Here is a 21,305-nt window from a genome sequence, read left to right as displayed (position 1 = left end):
ACAGTATTGATATGCTTTTCATGTTTTAAATTGAAGTAAATTCACAAACCAGTAAGATACTGATTCACCCCCATCTCAGTATCTTTGGTAATCCTAACAATATAGACAAATAGAAGAGTTTTGAAGTCTTTACAATGCAATTTTGAAGAAAATATCATTGAAATGAAGCTTTAATTGTCCCATGTTTCTAACAGTGTCTCAGCAATCTCAACATGTGTCAAGATCTAAGCTACAAACTCCTCCATAAGATCAACTGTACTCATCTCCGGGGTAGCCAAAATTGCTTCAGATTCCTTGCATGCTCTCTATAGAATCTCAACTTTCAAAATTAACTGATTCTTTAGCTCCTTCAAGGATCTTATCTGCTTCACTTGTTCAAAATCATAAATTTCTAATATGTGTTGTAAGGCATCAACTGATTTACCAAAAATCAAAGCGGAGTCCTGTATCGGTATGTAAGCTTCACTTATCCTTTCTAGTTCCTTCTCTATATCTTCTCTCTTTTTCTTTAAGTTGGAATAGAATAATGATACTTTAGATATACTAGGCAGAATTTTACCTCCAGTTTCTATTCCGATTTTCAAAAGATCTTGTTCACTATTAAAGCAACCTTACCTTTGTCAATTTCTGAAATCAATTGTTCTCCTCTTCTCTTCTTGTAATCTTTTTTTGCTAAAGCATGAGCTGCCTCTTCAAGTGATTTTAGTTGTTCACTAGCATCAACTAACTATCCAAGCTTTACAATAGGGTTAGCCAAATGTTCTGTATCAGTCTCTGGTAGGAGACTTGACAAAATTTCAACAACAGTTTGAATGGTCTTTGCTTCTCATTTCTTCTCTTTCAACCTCTTCTTATGTGCACGAGATTGCATTGCAGTAGCAATCTCCATTAACTCAAAAGAACTCAGATTATCCATATCTATAGGACCTTTAATACTCACAGAGTCCTCATCATCATCATCATCATCATCAATCAAGGTTTTCTTCTTCTTCTTCTTCTTCTCTTGATCCTTATTATCTGTCTTCTCCTTTTTCTCTATCTTTTCTTCCTTTATTTTCTCTTTCCCTCTCTTTCTTTGTTCCTTCTATTTTTTTATAGTGACCGGTGGCAGTTGAATTTCAACATGATGTTCCTAACTGGTGGTGGCTACATTTTCATACTTTGTTTAGTAGTCGGTGCCTCCTCTACCTTCTTTTCCTCAGCCATATCCTTTACTAGTGGAGTTTGTGTTCTTACGGATTGAGCATTCATTAGTTGCTCATTTGAGCTCTTATCAGTTTCCTTCTCACCTTCATTATTTACATCTTGTTGTTTCTCTTGGGGATCATCCATTTGTACATCAATATCTACATTTACATTATTTGTGTCATTATTAACTGCATTACTAATGTCATCATCATCTGGTATATCTATATCCTTAGTATCAATAGGGTCATTGTATAAGTACTTATTATCCGACTCTAAATTTGTAGGGTTAACACCCTCAGGAAAATATTCTCCCTTTAACTTATCAGGTGTATCATCCTCAGATCTTCTTCATCTTTTTCTTCTTCTTCAGGGAGACCTAAAGATTTCTTTATCAAAATTTCAGTCTCCTTTTGGACTGATTCAATATCACTTATCAACATTCTAGTCAGTCTTTTCTTAGATCTAAGAAAAGATTTTGCATTTACTCGTGAATCTTCTATTTCTTCCTCACTGGCTTCCAGTTACGGGTGCTTAAGACTGTAATCAATAAATTATTTATCCTATCTAATGGTGGCTTGCCATCTTGCATCAATAATATTATACAAAGTGTCTATAATTTTCTCTTGTAGCTCAATGAGTGCTCTACTATACTTGTTTACACTGAAGATGAATGCATCTTCAATCTTCATTCGTTGACTTTCACATAGATGAGTAAATAGTGTGTTTAAACCTTTGTAAATACCATACTCCTTAATAATTCTAATCATTCTAGTGAAAGAATCTTCAAGTATCAATATTTTTGTGGTTACTTTACCTTTTCGAGTAGTCTTCTGCTTCTTAGCACTTGCCCTTAGTGCTTTCTTATCTTCTTCTGATTTTGTTTCCTCTATATCTGTCACTGGTTTGTGAGCTTTGTCCTTCTTTCTTTTTCTGATTTGGGTAGGCACAACAGGAGGTTTAATAGTTTTACCTTTCCTTTGGAATTGTATTTTAGAGGGTTTCCCTCTTTGAGATTTAGTAGGCTCTTGCTGCAGCTATATGTTCTTTTGTGATTCTGGCCTGCTCAGCAAAGGCTTGTACCTCTTTTCTTATTTTCTTTGCAATCACCATTTTCTGTAATTTAGAATGCACTTTCAGTAATTTCTCCTTGTAGGTTCCAAACCTCTCAGTGGTGGTATTGACCAGTTGAGCTAAGAAATGATTAGCATAAGCAACAAGTATATCTTTATCTACTTCATAACTGATGGGCATTACCCATGTGGTCCTAGGAATAACAACTTCCATCAAGCATGTATCTGTGTCAACCATAAAATAGATAGAATCCTCATACTGATTGACTCCTCTCCCAGCATGCATTCCCTAGCATGCATTTCCGTCTGAAATTTCTTAAAATATCCTCATGAAATATCATCATACTTGTTTTTCAGTATCCTAATGTTATTCTTCATCTGCAATAGGGAAGGTGTCTCGGTTATCCATTGTACATCACCAATAACTGGGAAAAAGTATTAGAAATAAAAGAATAAGCTCATGATAAGCTGTCCAAACTTGAATCTCATCTTCTTGTCTTTCTTCACAACTTCTGAATTTTTCACTAATTGGCTTCTCATTGCTTCACTGAGATCATAATCAACGTCCTCCTTAATAATCCGATAAGCAGTGTGAATAGCTGATGTTGTTCATTTTGATTGAATAGAAAATTCTATAGCCAATCACCATAGATGCAAATTTAACAACAAGATCATTCATATCATTCACAGTCATGACTCTTTTATCCCCATTTAGATCTAGTTAACTTCTCAACATCATTCTTAGGTATAGACCTAAGCAATGGCACTTCACGAGTTGAGAAGAAGCTGGTTACAACGTGGATTTCTTCCTTAATGATTTTGTGAGGTTTGTCCAACCACATAAACTGATCATGACTATAGTTCAAAACAAATCTCACCAACTTGTCACCAAAATCATCAATGAAATTGATTGCATGATGAAAACCTTTATCAGCTACACTTCTGGACTATTCTTTCAATCTTCCTTGTTCATTCCATAGAGATCTATATTGCTCATAAATAACTACAACACCCAAGTCTTCAAGTTTGCAGTGATAAAAGGATCTTACATCCTCTACATGAAAAACACTATTTAGTACACCAGATAGGGCACCGATGGGGTCAATTTCCTCTGACTTGTATGGATTTTGTTTGTATTCAGCTCTTGCCCTTTCGGTCACATCAACTAGATGCAAAGTATCCATACTACAATATGCAAAAATTTGAAGCAAAGAGTAAGATTCACTGATAAATATCTCTTCTACTTTGGTGCTAGGGTTTCCAACCATAAAAAACTTTCAATACTCGATCACCAAATCAAACTTTACTTCGATCGCCTCAGATGCTAGTAAATGATCTGAATGTTGCTTGCACAAACTTATATCTACTTTGTTCACTTCGCTAAGAGTTCTCAAGATACAAAGTGACAAATAAAATTCAAAAAGTTCTATTTATTTGTACTTTAACTATTGCAATAAATACATTTACTGACAAAACTCTAAAATGCCTTCGCAAACTCTAAAGCATATTACCGGTAGAAAAAAATAAATGATTTTTACCAGTTATGATCCAAAAACATATCAAAACATCAAAATGCATCAGAATATGCATATTTAACATACAATACATCATCTAGGGGCTCAACTCAGGATTTGACAATAAGCTCACCCCAAGTTGTAGAAACAACTTAGTTTGTTGGAGATGGATTCTCCACATTAGGTGAAGAATCTGATTCCTCAGATGGTTTGTCATCACTCTTCTTCTTCAAGGTCTTATTCATCTTAGCTCTGGTTTCTTCAATATTAACCTTCTGCTTTCCTTTCTGGTTTGTAGGATGATTCACTAGTTGCTTCTTTGTGTTCTACAAAACTTGGCAATGTGTCCCGATTTGTTGCAATGATAGCATGCCTTTCCAGATGCTCTCCAAGCTCTTGAGTTGCCTCTACCTATTCTTCTTCTACATTTCATTGCCACATGTCCAAAATTGTTGCAGATTTAACAAGTCACATTGACTCTCTTTTCCATCCCATAAGGACTAGACTGGTTAATGTAGGGTCTTTGCCAATTTGTGTTCCTCCAATCAGTGAAATTCCTTCTCCAGTCACCAATAGGTCTTGGGTTCATGTGAGGTGCTGTATTGTTTGCTCCATATCTACATTCAACTGATCTATGCCCATACATGTTGCATGTATAACAATAACCTTCAAATCTCCTAGGCACATATCTAGTATTAGGTCTATAATCAATATTAGCATCAGATCTGCTTCTAAAAATATTAGTAGTATGTCTTGGTTTATGATAGTTAAAGCAAATAGGTTTGTAATCTTTCTTACTAGTAGGCTTGTAAGGCTTAGGAGTAGTTTTACCTTCATGCATGTGGCTCTTGGTACTAGAAGGTTCTCCCTTCTCAGATGTATTATATCCTAACCTAGATGTATCACCTTTCATCCTTTGAGATTGGATTTGTTTATCTAGCATAGAGGAGCTCTTGTTGAATTTATCAAGCTTCTCACTGGCCTCAACAAGTTCCTTTGTAAGATCTTCATTTTTTTTCATGAGGGTCTCTCTAAGAGACATTTCTATTTCAAGATCTTACTGTAATGTTTCTTTTTCTTCTTTCTCCTCATGCCAATGTTCATACAAAGTTGCAATCTCCTACTTGATCTTAAACATTTCATGCTCTTTATCTCAGATCTGATCCTCAGCCTTTCTCCTAGCTTCAAGTTGCTCACTCATCTGGATTGTAAGTGCTTCCAGCTCTCTTCTTAAGTTAGTCTTCTCACCATTCATATTCTCCACTTCTTCAACCAGAGCATCAATGTTCACCTCATCTAAAGAGCTGCTATCAAAGATCTCCAACAATTGTTCGGTTAATTCCTTCCTTTTAGCTAGTTATGCCTTATACTTACCTCTTAAGGTTTCTAGCTCATCCTTGGTTTCAACAAGTTCTCTAGCTATCTCTCTATAGATCGTTCCTTCACCCATATTTTCCTTAGGATTAGAGATCCCTTCCAAGCGGTTAAGCCTTAAGGAAGTTAGGATTTGATACCAATTGATGAACTTATAAGGCACTGAGAGGGGGGTGAATTAGTGATAGTAAAAACAATACAAATCTGAATATCAATTTCACCAACTTAAAACACAATAGGCATATAAGAAATAACACCAAGTATGAAATTACCACACAAATCATAAGCCACATGACACAAGATTTTATATGTGGAAAAAACATGGTGGGAGTTAGTACCCACAAGATCCACTATCTACAGTATAGAGATCTGACCGGCTAAGGTCTACAACACCTGGTTTGGGGCACACCCTGTTAGAAGTGTCTGATCCCGGTTAAGAGCTTTACAAAAATACATGTGAGGACCAACCAAATTACTGGGATTTGAAACCACAAGCTAATGTGTCACCTAGTTAGAGGATTTAATGATTGGAACTGTTAGGATCTAAGTGCACCTTGTTATGAGTGACTTTGTAAGAGGATTTTCTTACTACAAATGTTAGAAAGACAACAAGTATAAATGATCTCAATTAAACACCTTCTATGTCTAATAAGATCCACTTTAGAACATTACAATATCATAGAGACTTCATCTCTCAACTCCTCTGATCTTCACACGATAAAAAATACAAAATTCACTCATCACATCTCACACTATCAAGCTCATGTATATATATCCTTTCATACCTCATCACATAAATAAAATTATCATAAGGTCGGCTAGAACCTTATTACAATTCCCTAGGTTAAATGCATCTAGAAAATCTTACATTGTACGCTTTAGTTATGTCCGCCACGAACATAACAAATCCAATTCTGTATTGTTTTACCAATCTGATTCATTTTCATCACTACCGGTTAACTATGTTTTTTGATTTCTGCCTTGTTGATCAAATCTCTTTCATCTGATCAAATTTTCTCATGTGGTCATGAAGTTATCTTCATCTTATAGTCATCAATGGTGCTCCAAAATCGCATTCCTTCATCCTTCATGGATTTCATGTATCGGTTGTCAGTGTGATACTTTGTTAGTCATTTTACAGGTTGAAGTCCTAATTACCAGTTCTGATAAAATTGTCTCTTCTTTATTGGTTAAGTTTAGTCGGTTGAACTGTAGGACTTAGATGACTTGAAGAAACATAGTTTCCATCAATGAGAACATACAAAATAGTCATCATACATAAATCTAATCTTTATGCACAACAAACATATAATCGGATTTCGGGTCCCTTAAAACCTATTTTTACTTAATTAAAAACATATACCGCTTGCATCAAGCAAACATACATTACATTCCATTACATTGCTGGTTGACCAAATGATCAAATGCCAACAGTTTATCTTGTCAACATAGCTAAAAATGAATCTAGAAGGATGAAACCTACAATGTAGTGTGGGTTGCATTGTCATTCCTATTTCTAGTTGGGATGCATTTGGAGGGTGAGTATTAGTGAACCAAGTAATGGGATGATGCATACAATAAGGTTGCATCCACTTCCTATTGTCACCTGAGCACCATGTGTCAGTTAATCATTGTGTACATGTATAATAATGGCCTTATTTGTTATGTATTGTTATATTTATGTCATTTCTAGTGATCACAACTTGTAGTATGGGGTGCTTGGCTTGTCATCAGAAAAAAATTAACTTTGAAGATGATGGGATCCTTGGTTTTAGTATAGGTTGAATTGAGATTCCTCTTTCTAGTTGGGATACACTTAAAGGCTTATGTGCTGGCGAACTAGGTAAAGTAGACTCAAATATAGACACATGTTCTAAAGTAGGCTCTTCCTTAAGTGATAGTAGAAACAACCCTTACAACCCTTATGCAACTACACTAGTAGACTATGTCACAAGGTGTCATGCGTTACCAAAAAGGATAATTCTTCTTGTTGGATATTGGATTGTGAAGGAGACATTCTTTGGCTAATAAATAGAAAATTTCAAGTCATTCTCATCAGATACGTTTGACTCTACAAAATTTTTACTATTTTTATGGTGGAATTCAACAAAAGCTAGGGAATAATGAAAATTGAAGCATTAGGTTTCTTGAAGATTTAGTGATAGATAGGTGAAAGATAACTTTTCATTCTCCCATTCATGGATTGACTATTGTATCACACTTATTTCAAAGTTGTGGTTAAACTAGATTGTGAATGATAGGCATGTTAAACCATTCCAAATCATTAGAAAATTGAGTCACTCACAACTGGTTGTAATGGTTGAAGAAGAGATGAAGCATACATACAATAATGGTTGAAGACAAGAATGTAAATAAAGTTGTTCTTCAGTATAAACAAACTTTTATAAAAATAGATAGACTATACCTTAAAGAGTCTCTCTAAGTAGGATGATTATACTCAATTGTTTCAAGTAGTAAAATTTGGTTGGATGTCATCTATTTTAGAGTGGCCCATATGATGTTCATTTATTCAAAATAATATATTGAGATTGCTTTCTTAATTCTTTATTGATCTTCTTGAATTTTAGTCAGTTGTTTATTTGACCCACTTACATAGTTTGTGTCAAATGCTTTCAAATCAATCACAAATTAATGGTGCTATGACTCACAAAGAAAGAAGAGGAGTGGAAAATAGTGTAGGTGGGAGAGAACCATGTGTGGAAAACCTTGCTCATATGTTAAGCACCTTTTACACAAGACTTAGTTTTAGATTTTTTGAATAAAAAGAGCGATTGTGTTGAAAGATATTACTGAGGGCGAGAAGTAGATGCTACTATAGTTGGACTAGTGGAGCTCAAATTTGAGGAGGAAGTCTCCATTGAGGATAAGTTTGTAAGAGTCATATTATAACTTGGATCTCCCAACCTATTCAAGGATCTTGAACTCAAAAGAGATAATAAATTAGATCATAAAAAACATGAAATGTGCTTTGAATTTGAGTCAATCTAAGGCCCCCAAAGAGTCATATAGATGAGCACAAAGTTAGGACATACCACATTAAGGTTGGAATTTGTGTAAAATGAAGGCATTAAGATAGATAAGAGAAAGATTACGAATTAAGACCACATGATCAATCAACTAAAAAAAATCATGCCATAGAAATACACAATATATTTACTTAAGAAATTCTAAAATCTAGATGTCAAATAAGGAAAAATTCTTAAATCGACTATAGACTTTAACATTTAGACTAACCATTTAAAAGATGACACAAAGGAAGTCTCTAAGTATATCAATATTTTATTTTTATTCATTCAAAATCAAATATTTCACATTCTATACAAGGGGCCTATCGAGTAGTGCTCATAGAGGAGTTTTCATAGAAACAAAAAAAGCATGGAAAGAAAAGGTAGAAGAAAAAAGGTTAAACATGGTAATGGAAGACACACTTATGAATAGAAAGAAGTTATGTGCTAAACATGGTGATGGAAGAGGCCAATTAGGACCAGCTCAACATGTGAATCAAATTGTGCATGAATTGGGCTGGATTTAATGACAAACAACATTTTTTCTATCTGTATTGTCAAAATTCTTTCATCAAACATGAAATTAGGATTTTGATCAAGGGATTCTTATGCAACCAATAATTTTTGTACAACTAATAAGTCAACTCATCTTAGCCTTCAGATCTATATATTATGAACAAAGCTATAAAGGGACGATCTACAATATTGTCTCTTATATTATCTCAATAACATTGAAAAAAAACCTTGACACTATTCCTTTGCAAATCTTGAGTTAAATATCAAAGTATTGAATGTATAAACCTTCAAGGTAATCCAATGAATATTTTCACTTGAATTAAATAAAATATTGAGTTCAATCATAATGGTATGTTTTATTCAAAGCCATAGACGAAAAGGAACTTGTGTAGGAAGGGGCTTTAGAAGAATGTCCTAAAATACTCTCAAAACAATGAAGAATGTGAGACAATTTTATCTAGAAAGAAGAAGAGAAAAAAAAGTGAAAATTTTGATATTTTTAATGATTTTTTTGCAAGTCTGAGTGATCTGAGAGTAACACTAGGGTTTTTCTAATGGTTCCTATGAATTTAATGTTCATTATATAGGTCATATATTAAAATTCTAGTGTTATTAATTGTCATTGCTTAGTACATGTGTTGGTAAAAATTAAGGTCAATTTGGTTGTCATTATATTCTTTAATTCTTCAATTGGACACCCATATGATCATCATCACCAGAGATATTCATTTAAATTTGACACCCATTTGACTATCATCTATAAAGTATGAGGTCAAATTTGACATTCATTTATTTGTAATCTCAAAAAAAGTTCGCATTTGATGTGTGTTCAAACACAATTTCTAACTTTAGTGAATTAAATTTGACTAGCATTTAACATGTCAAGGATAAATCAATTGAATAAATTTGATATTCTTTTGACAGTCACACAAATATTAGAAGTTAAATTTGATGTTTGTTTTTATTAGGGATAAAACAAGTTTTGAGGGGACCCAAAACCCCTTAGAACAAGTTTTGAAGGGACCTAAAACCCTCGGATTTCCCATGGATCCAAAACCCAAAGTAGACAGCTGCCAAAGGATTCAACATTGATAATCAGCAACCCAAACTCAGCCAAGCATCAAAGAGTTAATTTTGATGTTTGTTTGGTGTTAGTGTACACATTTGAAGGTTAAATTTGACAGAAATTAATCTGTCATGTGTAGAATTAATTGGGCCTAAATTTGATGTATGTTCAATTGTCATCGATTAGAACTATATGATAAATTTGATGCTCATTTTGAGTCACAAGTAGCGATATGAGAAGTTAGATACGATGTTCAGTTGACCATCATTTCGAAGATTTACATTTAAAAATACCTTATTTTTTTCTTTTGTCATCCATTTAAACAAATTGAAATGGAGTTACCTTCAAATTTCATACTCTAAAATTTAGATAGCTAGCATGAAATTTATTTGCTGATGATGTAAAATTTATTACTTTTTCTATTTCTGTTGGCCATTAAAATACTGATTGTTTTTATTTATGCTCTTAAAATCAATGCTATATGGAAGCAAATGACATAGAAATTTATGAGTCTGTTTGATGGAGTTGTGCAACCGATCCTTTTACTTTTCAACAAACAATTTGCATCCTTCATGTAAAATATGGAAGTGCCCCATTAATAAATTCTCAATAAAATCTTATTTGTTAGTTCCTCATTTTAGCTATTTTCTTGCATGAGTCTAGGCAATAAAAAAGTAGACAACTTTGCTAATGTTTAATGACTTGATGATTTTCAAGTATTTTTGTTATTTTTTTTTAAGTTTTGCAACTACAACCTAATATACAAATAAAAAATAGATGTCCATTCTTAAATTTTGCAAAATGAATGTTGGAAAAAAAAATATGATAATGATTGTGCTTCAACGTCTAATTGTATGGTCCTTGTCATGAATTCTATTTGTTGTTTTGTATAATGTTGTTTAGGTTCAATTGTGCACTCAAATAAAAGTTAATAAAAAATGAATCAACAGGTCTGGCATCTCTGTCTATTCTATTTAATACTTTATTAAATCTTTTATTAAATTCAGCAACTGATTCATTTTGATTCTTCCTTATACTTGTTAATTCATAGGATGCAAATGAATGTTCATTGTGATCTCCAAATTATTACAAGAATAGCATTACAAATTCATTCCAGCTGCAGATAAATCCTCATTCCTTCCCCGGTATGGATCACATGAAAGGACATTCATAGTTGGCTCATAATCCTCATATTTATCTTCCTCTTCTATCAAACCCTGGGCAATCATGCACTGTTCTGCAACATGAGGAAAATTACATACATCACACCATGGATACTCATCTACAAAATTTGTGGCTTTCTTTAATGGATCAGGAGTCACTTTGTTTGTATTAGGTTTTACTAGTTTTCCATCTTTCCAATTTGTGTTATATGACATGCCATGCAACCTCGACCTATTGTAATTTATTTGCTTATTGTTCTTGTATGGTGGCCTTTCATTAGGATTTTGCTTACCCTTTAGGTATTCAAGCATGTCCATGATTTGAGTAATATCATCTTTCTTGGGAATCTTGGAGTTGTACAACTTTGGATCATCTCTCTTAGCAACCTTCCCAGCCACCTTCCTATTAATTTCAATAGTAGCAACTGTCATGAATGCTTCTTGTAAAGTGTCAGGTCTATGAGAAAATCTCATAATGAGTTTTGATGTCAAAAGCCCTCAAATAAAAGTTAATAAAAAATGAATCAACAGGTCTGACATCTCTGGGTATTCTATTTAATACTTTATTAAATCTTTTATTAAATTCAGCAACTAATTCATTTTGATTCTTCCTTATACTTGTTAATTCATGGGATGCAAATGAAGGATCATTGTGATCTCCAAATTCTTACAAGAATAGAATTACAAATTCATTCCAAGTGTAGATAAATCCTCATTCCTTCCCTGATATGGATCAGATGAAAGGACATTCACAGTTGGTTCATAATCCTCATTTTTATCTTCCTCTTCTATCAAGCCCTGGGCAATCATGCAATGTTCTGCAACATGAGGCCGGTTACATACATCACACCATGGATACTCATCTACAAAATTTGTAGCTTTCTTTAATAAATCTGGAGTCTCTTTGTTTGTATTAGGTTTTACTAGTTTTCCATCTTTCCAATTTGTGTTATATGGCATGCCATGCAACCTCGACCTATTGTAATTTATTTTCTTATTGTTCCTATATGGTGGCCTTTCTTTAGGATTTTGCTTACCCTTTAGGTCTTTAAGCATGTCCATGATCTGAGTAAGATCATCTTTCTTGGGAGTCTTGGAGTTGTACAACTTTGGATCATCTCTCTTAGAAACCTTCCTAGCCACCTTCCTATTATTTTCAATAGTAGCAACTATCATGAATGCTTGTTGTAAAGTGTTAGGTCTATGAGACAAAATCTCATAATGAGTTTTGATGTCAAAAGCACTCAAATAAAAGTTAATAAAAAATAAATCAACAGGTTTGACATCTCTAGGTATTCTATTTAATACTTTATTAAATCTTTTATTAAATTCAGCAACTGATTCATTTTGATTCTTCCTTATACTTGTTAATTCATGGGATGCAAATGAAGGATCGTTGTGATCACCAAATTCTTACAAGAATATAATTACAAATTCATTCCAGCTGCAAATATATCTATCAGGAAGGCTTCAATACCATTCTCCTACATCCTCTGTCAAAGACTGAACAAACAATTTCATGAATACATCTTCATGAGGAATCTCAAATTCTTTGATGATATTTTTTACATTGACTACATGTTTTTCTACTGAATCAAACCCATTTCCTAAGAATTTGGGGATTGCTAATCTTAAATCATTAGTGATATGATTTGGATAACCAACAATGCCAGTGAAATCCAACTATTTGTATCCTTCAATGATTAAGGGTTATCTGCCAACATGATGGTTGTTTTGATTGTTCATAATTCCTCTATTGAATCCACCATTTTTGCCATAATTTTCATTGTTCCCATTGTTTCCACCACCACTATTATTGCCATTATTATTACCATTATTACAGTTCCTACCTCCACCATTTCCACTTCCATAATTGCCATTGTTACCTCTATTATGTCCATTATTTTGATTGCTGCCATGTCCATTACTTCCCACATGGTTACCCCTATTTGTGTTATTCTAGTTCCCATCATTTCCCCCATCTCCATTCCTTCTTCCTGTTAGGATTTCCAAAGATACTGAGAGGGGGGGTGAATCAGTATCTAGTTGGTAAAAGAATTTACTTGAATTATAACATGAAAAGCATATCAAAATTGTGTACCGGTAAACTAGAAATAATGTAGCAAGTAAGAGTAACAACCACAACATAAGAGACACACCATAACATAGTATTTTTAATGAGGAAACCCAGTTTGGGAAAAACCTCGGTGGGATTTGTGACCCACAATATTCACTTAATGGCCAATAAGGGAATATTACTATTTATAATAGGGGCCTGGACATGCAGGAAGGCCAAGTGTCTAGAGCTCACTGCTCAGTTATAAAAGAAGTCACACTGACTTAGAAAAATGGATTATACAAATACAATGTCTTGTACTGCTTTAGATCAGCATCTCCTATGCCAGATTCAGTATCAGTTTAAGCTCTGCAACATTCATAAACCCTTATCCAATGTCTTCCTTACAATTCATATATTACTTCTACACATCTACATCTATATATGTTCTATAATGATCTCATACTTATATGAGTCATATTACAATCTACCAAGTCTGCTTACAAATTTTTTTACAATTAACTACAAAACATAAATACACAAAATTCCTGTCAGCTAGGGTGTCAGTGTTCTATATGCCGATGTAGAGTCTGTTAGTGTCGGTGCCTGTATCTACCTACCGGTATCATATGATTGCAAGGTTTCCATCAATAGCAATACCTTCAATCACCTACAATTTCTCATTGGAGTATGTATTTGCCAACAATCTCCCCCTTTGGCATTGATGGCAACACTCATGAGAAAAATCCAAAAATTATATCCAAAAATGGTTTGCCAAAATTGTCTTACCGAAACGGTATGCTAAAAATTGAGTGCTCCCACTGAGCAGATGATGTCCTTTTTCTGGTCATTTTCTCATCTCCACTACTCCCCCTTTGACATCAATGACAAAGGTTGTCATTCACTATCAGCAGAGTGTGGATCTTGCCTAGATCCTTGTAACCGATGGGTTACAATCTGAAAAGGGTCTGCCAATACCAAATTTAAGCTTTCAATGAACTTTTCACTGTCTTTTAATGCAAGCTATGTCCTTTGAATAGTACTGGTGGTTAGGTGATGCATTTGTTCCTCTGGTGTCTTCAATCCTTGAACAAGTGCCTCAGAGATCTCTTTTCTCAAAGAGATGAGGTAGTCCAATTTGGGGCTGAGTTTTCTTTTAAGTTCTTTTGCCTTCCTTTTTATTTTCTCTTTCTCTTTTTCAAATTTCTCAAGTTTTTCTTCAAGACTGTATATCTCCTGTTCTGTAACTAATAATGGTTCAGATGATCCAATGAGATTATTAGCTATGTTATCTATTTCCTTTTGTACCTTGCTCATTTCTTTGTCTATATCTATAGTCAAAAAGTCTGTCTTGCATGTATCTCTGTAGAGTTCCTTAAACTCCATTATTATTTTGTTCAGTGCCTGTAAAAGGGTACTAATGTGTCCCATGCACTTCTTTATTGTTTCATCAAATAATTTCTCTTTTTCTTTATTCATCTTCTCCTTAAATGTCTCATCATTTATTTGATCAACTGTCAACATGTTGTCGGTGATGAATTTAGACAATGTGTCTACTTGACCTAAAGAATCTTTATTATCCACAATGCACTTTGGTGATATTAATTTAAGAATTGGAATTGTGTCATCAATAGCCTTATAGGCTTGTGCATTACACTTTGTGATCTTCTTTATTGAGTCCAGTAGGACCTCTATCACATTTGTAGGATGGTACTCTGTCATTGAAGTACCAGATGTTTGCCCAACTATTTTCACAATTTCCCTGCTGCCAGTTGTACTAATAACCTTGCTTGTTTCAACCTCTGGAAGGTCAGTCTGTGTTTGCATTTCTACTAGCAATGGTTTTGCCTTTTTACTTGTTGCTGGTGGCACTATTTCAGTTTGAGCTTGTACATCAACCTATTTGTGTTCTTGTCCCTCAGTGGGTTTCCCAATGCTTTCTACTATTGGTTTGTTTGTTGAAGTTTCAGTGTGCATTGTCAGTTTCTCTGTTTTATCTACTGGTGCTTCTGATGATTTCCCAGTGGTAACCTTTGCCGGTTTCTCTGTCTTTGTGCTAACATTAATTTCAACATATGTAGCAGGTGGCTCAGTAGCCATATCTTTCTGCTTATCCTCAGTGGTCTCTTTATCTACCACAATATTCACCTCTGGGGTGCCTGTATTCATAGTGTACAAAATCTCTGACTCGGGATTTGTATCCTCTAGAGGAGTCTCCATACTCTTAGTTGCTAGTTGATTGTCAGTAGCCAGTGGAGTATTAGAAGGAGGTGGAGGTACATTGTCAGTAAGTTTTAGGCTTGGAGGTCCACCTACCTTGCCTTTCCCCTTATCCTTGTCCTTTTGGTAAACCCTAATGGTTTTGGGCCTTTTAAGTTCTTCTTGTTTCTCCTTTTCAACAAAGAATATGTCCCATTGATCTATAGTTTCTTCAGAAACTTCATTCACTCTGCTTGCCATTAGTGCTACTTGTCGGTGAGCAGTTGAAAACACTATCTGGTTAGCCTCACTGATTAGTTGATCTATTTCATCAGGTGAGTTTACAGGATGTACTGCGAGTAATTTTTCATTTTTTTATTTTCTTATCCAGCTCAACAATAGCTACTCTTCTAGCTTCTAGTCTCATATATAAATAATTGCGAATTTCATCAACAATCTCCATCAAAAATTTCTTGTAAATGTCTAAGTGTAAAATTACACTATTCTCTATGCTTTCTTTATCATCAGTGGAAAGTGTGTTATACAACTTGCTATTATTTTTCAACTTTCTATCCTCTGTTATTTCACTTATAAGTTTGTCCAGTGGAGCAATAACTTGTTTTACCTTCTTCTTCTTAGGAGTCATCTTCTTAACTGGAGGCCTAACTACCTGTTGTTTTTGTATTGTTTTCTTGGGTGTAGGTGAGGGTGCTGGTGAAGGTTTTCTTTTCCTTTCTACCCTTTTGAATACTGTTGGCATATCACTCTTAGAAGATGTTCCAACTAGTGAAAGATGAGCTTCCGATTGAAGTCCTTACACCTCACTTTCCTTGATACCATTTTTCTTCAGTACATCTTCCTTGATTTCTTTTGCTTGTCTAGTTCCTTTTCTCACTGTTTGTTCAACTTTCTTGACTCTTTTCTTTGACTAGATTTAACTTTCAATTGTTTTAGCATTTCCAAAGATTTTCTCAGAGGGCTCCTTTGGTGCTTCAAAGAGTGCTTTTGCATAAGTTTTTATGATGTTGTCATCTGTTTCATACCCCATTTCAATTACCCAAATAGTTCTAGGGATAGCTACCTCCATCCAAATTTCATCTTTCTTTATTACAAAACATATTTCCTTTTGATATTTGTCAACAATTTCCTGTGATAGCCTTATTCTAGTTTTCATCCAAGCCTTTAATGCTTGAAAATGTTCATTTATGTTTTTCTCTCTGTCTTCTCCCATGTTGTTTAGTAAATCCAATAATTGTTTTCCTACCGATATATCAAAGCTAAAATCTCTCCTACCAATACCGGGTACCTTCTTTGTAATGTACAACATCAAGCATACAAGCAAATTTCCAAATCTAAAGGTTCCTTTCTTATCTCCTTTAATCTTCTTTATATTGTCTATTAATTCATCTTTGAGCCACTCACACACATCTATTCTAGCATTATCATTAACCATGTCATATGCACTTTTGATACATAGGCTAGATACTGAGTTCAACCTATTTGCATGTGTGGCTTTGTAGCCTAAAATCATACTGATAAATCTGACATTGATGTCCTTCATGTCATTTACCCTTAGAAACCTTTTGTCAAAAGTTGCATCAGTTAGGGCCATCATTGTGTCATTTGAGACCCTTTTTGCATTGTCAGGTCTACTACCAGTGGAAGGTAACCCTATTACTGCCTTAACCGCTTCTTTGGTGATCTTATGGATGGAATCCAACCAAAAGAATTCGCCATGGACTCTACTTAGAACTATTCTTATTACATCTTCAGGAAAATTAGGAATGCTAAGTATATCCACAAGGCCTAGGGTTTATACTATCTTGTGTTCCGACTTGACATTACCATTTACATCACAAATCAAATTCCTATACATGTTCTTGATCTCATTAGGGTAAGTGCACAAAGAAGGTGGTCAAAAAGGGGGGTATAAGTGGACACTTTTTTTCTGAAATCAGGTGAACCTGAACTTGGAGGCAAAATTTGAAAGTCATCCACTCAAGATATGAAGATAATCAAAGAACAAATATTGTATTACTCTCAATCTAGTTTCCAAACTACTAAACTTTTTCAAAATTGTATAAGATTAAGGTTGTCAAATCCTTCGCGCATGAAAAACTGACCCTGTTTTTTTTTTAAAACCTAACATAGTGTTTGACATGCACATCAAAAAAGTCATAGTTAGATTTAGTATTTTGACAAATCCTTTGGCAGAAAGATAGTTAAGAGTGAGCACTAGAAGATGTGTATTTTTTTGTAATTTTTTGTTGAGTATTTTTTTTTATGATTTTTCCAATCGAGCACATCCTGAAAATTCGGTACCTATTCGTGCGCGAAGCATAAGTTGCACTAAAAAAATTGAAAATACAATTTTTTTTAAAAAAATTGTAAATAATCAAGCCCACTACAATAATATATAAATTTTTTTTAAATTCGATAAGTATATCAAAAATTATTCAAAAAATGGTGCACCTATGTTTGTGAGAACTATGGAGACACTAGTAAAAGAAATTCAATAATAATATGTTATTGTTGTTCAAATTGAAAAAAAATTATATGGTTAGAAAGCTCAGAAGATGGGTGAAAATATGGTGGCAATTTTAGAAATACCCACTTTATGAAGTGTAAACCCGATGATGACAAAGTCGATAAACCAAGTTGATAAAATAAAACACGTCAAAAATGAGAGAAATGGAGGGAAATCAAACTTCCAATCCGTAGCTTTGTCATCCAAGCCTATTTCCAAGCCTAAATAGTCAAAAGCATGTATGGGGTATTTATGGTTTAAAAAGCATGTACGGGGTGCATATAGTGTAATAAGCACGTACGCACTATTGTATAATATGATATTCTATGTATAACATGTGTATATAAATATAATATATGTAATATATAATATGTGTATAATATGACATTGTATATATAATATGTTTATATACACATAATATATGTATATATATAATATATTAAACATATATATACACATGTAAGTGTATCATCTCTCCCTCTCAAATGCATACAAGGTCTCTCTCTCTCTCTCTCTCTCTCTCTCTCTCTCCATACCCCATCCCTCTTTCTCTTCTTCTCTCCCTCCATACCCCACTGCAACTGTGTTTGCACTTTTATAGAAGTAAGTGAATTTATTTCTTGTCTACAACTTCCTCTTTGATTTTTATCATGTATTCTCTCCTAAAAAAATTGACTGATGGATTTTTGTGTATATATTGAATAGGAGGAATAGGATTTGAAATTGAACCACGGGTGTATTACTGTGACAAACAAGGAAACTTGTAGCAATATTCTTCTTGAATGTGTTTTTAATGAGAAAAGCAGATGTGGAAAATAGTGTCAACAAAGCAACATGATGAGTCAGAGTACCTGCAATATGTTTTTCAGAAGAAAACAATATGTAGGAAGAGAAAGAGGGAGAGTAACACAGATGATGTATTGTAGAATGATAGTGGTGGGTATGCGAGAGTTCCCATGTTGTTACACAATGCCTGTCACCTAAAGAAATTAAAGTTTTTTTATGCATGGCAGTGGTAGTATATGATGATCATCACTTGTCAAACAACTTGGAATGGTACATACCCATGAAATAAATCAAGTGTGTAATTCCTATAGTCACAATCGAGATCAGTCTTATAACCTTGCAAATTTAATAACATCATATGTTTTAGAACTTAGGCAGTACACTTAGGGTTAGATCAAGCTCTTACACTTGCTTTTTGGTGAAGCCTCGTTGTTTTTTCGCTATGAGTCTCATTGTATGATCTTCTATTCATAACTTTAAATTTAATATATCATTTTATTAGCCCACCATATGACCCCTTAAGTGTCATTAGAGGTCGTATTGTTTCCTAAGAGGTCATATGGTATCCTATGACCCCTTAAGACCCCTCCTCTTTCCCTCCCCCCTACTCTCCCTCTCTCTCCCTCTCCCTCTCTCCCTCTCTGATAGAAGGTAGTGCAAGTGGAATGCTCAAGTGACTTGTGTATTCACTAAGAATAGGTCCTTACTAATTTCAAGGTATTGTTGTTGTAATCAGAGGGCAAAGGTTCATAGACAACCTGAAACTTCCTCTTGATCCACCTCCCTAAGACAAGACTTCTTGGTTGCTCAAGGGCTTCAACCCCATAACCACTCTGGCTTGGTAAACTGACTCCTTGTTCATCCTCTTGGCTTTCATTCCTCTATCCCTAACCTACTCCCTGACCGCACAAGGTCTCCTTTTGTTGGTTCACACATTGTTACTAAGTTTTGCTCCCAATGGTGTCTTTTGTCTTCTACGTTTTGAGATGAAGAAGTCCTCCTCAAGTGCTAAAAATAAGTTTTTGGAGTCTACCCCACAAAAGGTGTCAAATTCATGTGAGGAAAAATTGTTTCAACTAGCATTGATGACTTTTGTGCTTTCTATTCACCATTTGTGTACCCGATTTGATCAAAACTCAATTTTGAGGCCTAAAAAGGCTACAAGCAATTAGCCCTCCTTTTGGGGTTTTGTGCTCACCGTGCTCAAGAAATGGACTTCCAAACTAAAAGCATCACATATTTGGATACCCTTTCGGGGGTTCTTGAAGATTTACCAAGTTTAGGGGTCCCTAAAGCCTTCTCCATGACTGTCCCAAAAATGGGCATAAAAAGAGGGTTTTGGTAGGGCTTGTTGGCAAAAACCAAATTTCAAACTTGGGATCCTCCAAAAGACTCAAGGACACATAATTATAAATTTTTGTTGTCTAACCAGGCCATAAACAAAAAGGTTTAAACCTCACAAAGTGAAGAACAAGATTTTCATAAAATGCACAAAAGGGAAATGCAACATTTGACAACTTTTTACTTTTTGCCTTCTACAAACACAACTTTGCAAACTTCCAATTACAACTGAAGCATATGAACATGGCCAACATTAGAGACAAGAAGGAATCCAATTTGCCCTACACAAAAGGCATTAGGCAATTACAAATAGCAAATAGTTCACTGTCAAACTAAATAGGACTGCACTTTTCTCTTTTCACTGTTTTTCCCACTTTGGACCTGCACTTTGCAATGTTAAAACTCTTATTTGAAGGTCTGGTTGTGCTTTCTTATCAATTCTCTACCTTCTTCATGCATGAATTCCTTCATACCTACAACTTGGAGAGGAGGAGTTCATGTACAACTTCAACAAACATGCAAAAATTAGTCATACTTGACTGTGACAGCCTGCTGGGCATTTTTTCATTTTGCCTAAAGAGATCATTGTTTGATCTTGGCATTTACAATACCCATGGGTAGAGCTTACACCTCTCTTGCTCTTGTTTTCAAACAAATAAAGTATATAGACAGAGGTTTTCACACACCAATGAATGGTGGAGAGCAAACAAGGAAGAAAAACTACTACCAAACAGTGACTCACTGTTTTCATTTACAATTCATAAAACTGAAACATATAACCTTCCTTTTCCAGGATTAGGAAGTCTCTTTTCTTGCACATATCACTTGGACATCACATAGGACTTTTAACCAAAAGAATGCAATTGCTCTGGGAGAGCAAAGCATCAAATTTATCGAAGACCCTAGCCAAATGGCATACTTGCCTAGGGCTCCATGGCCACAAAACTCCTTGTACCTACACTCTTTGAACCAAAACACATATTTACATAATTTACAAATTTACCAACTAGTTCTTGAGAAGCCATGAACATATTAGGACTTCAAGAAACCAAGTTGGTCCAACATTCTTGCCCAAATTTCTAGACAGGGCAGTGAAACTACCAAATCAAACCAATTTTGCTACAACTTCAAAACTTAATCAAATTTAATGCCACCAAATGGATAAGTCTAAGAAAACATAATAGAAACTGAAAATTCAAGAATAGTATGGAAAAGTACAGCAGGTGTACGGACTACTGCTCACACCAAGTTAGAAACTAGGAAAAAATAAGGAAAAACGAGTGGAAACTTTCAAAATGATTGAAAACTCCAATTGAACAACCCTTACAATAGTTCCAACAAGAGAATAAATACCATTCTAGGTTGGTTAACCTCCTATACGGATAGGTACATGTCCAAGCACACTAAATTTGACATTTTGGATGCCTAAAATGACAACTTTTATGCCTAAAAGGTGTAGGGTTGAACTCAAAACCCACA

The sequence above is a fragment of the Cryptomeria japonica genome, chromosome 7, assembly GCF_030272615.1.
Source record: "Cryptomeria japonica chromosome 7, Sugi_1.0, whole genome shotgun sequence".
NCBI lineage: Eukaryota > Viridiplantae > Streptophyta > Pinopsida > Cupressales > Cupressaceae > Cryptomeria > Cryptomeria japonica.
The sequence above is the reverse complement of the archived record's forward strand: the minus strand, read 5'-3'. Positions refer to the sequence as shown.